Source organism: Orycteropus afer, unplaced genomic scaffold (assembly GCF_000298275.1).
Source record: "Orycteropus afer afer isolate SDZICR_OR568_19922 unplaced genomic scaffold, OryAfe1.0 scaffold00190, whole genome shotgun sequence".
NCBI lineage: Eukaryota > Metazoa > Chordata > Mammalia > Tubulidentata > Orycteropodidae > Orycteropus > Orycteropus afer.
This window is the reverse complement of record NW_006921777.1, coordinates 4,950,230-4,952,278: the sequence shown is the minus strand read 5'-3', so window position 1 is coordinate 4,952,278 and position 2,049 is coordinate 4,950,230.

Sequence of the window (2,049 nt, the reverse complement as noted above, 5' to 3'; positions counted from 1 at the left end):
AGGAATTACATAAATAAATCCAACTATAAATCAAAAAACCAAATTCACTGTCATTTAGTCAATTCTGACTCATAGCAGCTACTCTAAAGGGCAAAGAAGAACTATCCCTATACAGTTTCCAAGGCTGTAAATTTTTATGAAGCAAACTGTCACATCTTTCTTCTGAAGAGTGGCTGGTAGGTTTGAAATGCCCACCTTTTGATTGGCAGCCAAGTGCTTAACCACCATGCCACAGGGCTTCGGCAAACCCAACTATACACACAATAAATGGTCATCACCATTGTTTACATAAATGTTTTTACAGTGATTCTGTAATAATAAAATAGTTGCATTCCTAAGAAATTTCAAGTCATCAAAAATTATGTTAATAAACCAATTATTTCAAGGAGGAAAAGAAGTCAAAAAGTTTCAAGTTCTCTACATGAAATGATTACCCTGCAAGGATGTCAATAAAAAAGGTGTTGTTTGCTTTTTAGCATATGGTTAGACAACTATATTTATATTAAGATTTTAAGCAAGAATAATGGCCTTTCATTTCCTATTATCACTACTATGATCCTTAACTCTGGGGTTCTTATATTTTCTTAAAATCACTTTATCATCTTTTATAACTTAATTATTATCATAAAGCAAGCACAAAGCCATTCACAGTAATTGAGTTACTTAAGCATTTTCCTTTTTCTTAGCTGGCTTCCACTCCAGCCAGCAATTTTGACTTTACTTTCAATAATTTCTATTGGTTTTTAAAGTGCTTCCTCTCTCTTTCAAGTTAGGTCCAAATCCAGAGTTTCAGTAAGATGCCGGAAGAGACAGAAAGACTGCACAGACCCTCTTCAACAAAGAAAAGGGGAACCAATTAACACAGATACAGAAGATAATCCTGGACCCCTGAGCCTTGAAGGGAAGAATACAGAAGTGGACTAAACTCCAACTAACAGAAGAAATTTCATGAAAACACCAAAAAAGGAGACATATGGAGCTGCGGTCCGGCAGCGATACTGATGGCACAGACAGCTTGGATATTGCCAAATGGTGCTAGGACCTAAGAATTAACCTAAAAAATCGGCCCTGCTAGCCAGGGACTGCACGGAGGACTGCTCTGGTGGCTGGGGAATAAAAGAGGAAGCAGCGAAGAGGAAGGTGGGCTGAGCTGTAGACTTTTGCCTGTCCAGAGGGTGTAGCTATTTTGAATATTTACAAGCAGTCTGACCATTTTGGATATTTAAAAGCGACAGTGTTCTCCCAGATTCCAGGAACTTAGAACAGGCTCCACTTGCCAGGAACCCTAAGGACATTCCGGACCTGTAAGGCGGCAAAGGTGCAACATTTCCCTTGTTACTCTTATAGCCCACACCCTCTTGGTGAACAGAGAGGCAACCATCCCTCACTCCTACCCACTTTCTGGGCCAGCAGGAATTCCATCCCAGTCACTCTGTGAGCTTGGATGGAGCCTGGGTACCCTGCCCTCCCTGCTCCAATTTTTTTTTTTTTTTTCTGTTTTTTACTTTGCTTGGTTTTGTCTGTTTTAAAACTGTTACCATTATTACTTTTGTCTGTTTTACTATTATTCTTTATTCTTCCCCTCCCAGGTTCTAGTTTTAAGCTTTTTTTCTTTTCCCTGTTACTGGTTCCATTTTTTTTTTTTTTTTCTTTCAAGTGGTTAACCCTGTACCTTGTTTTCTTTTCACGTTTTTCCCATTTTTTTCTTCATTATTCTCCTTCTCTTCCTTTTTTCTCTTATTGCCCTCTCCCCAGATATTGCAGGGTTTTTTATTTTTGTTTTTCTTTTTCACTTTTTTCTTTTTTTGGTTACTGTTCCTGTGTGATTACACGGTGTATTTGGTTTTTGTCCATCGACTTTTACTTTATTGATGGTTATGCAATTGTTATTTTTGTCTAGGTGAGTGGAAGACAACAACAGTCCCCATACAACACAACTACACCCACACTTCCTGCAGCTTCACTTACTGAGAGCCACCACTTCATTCTCCACCAACGGGCCAACGATAAAAAACCACCAAGAAGAGCCTGACTCACACTTGGCTGCTC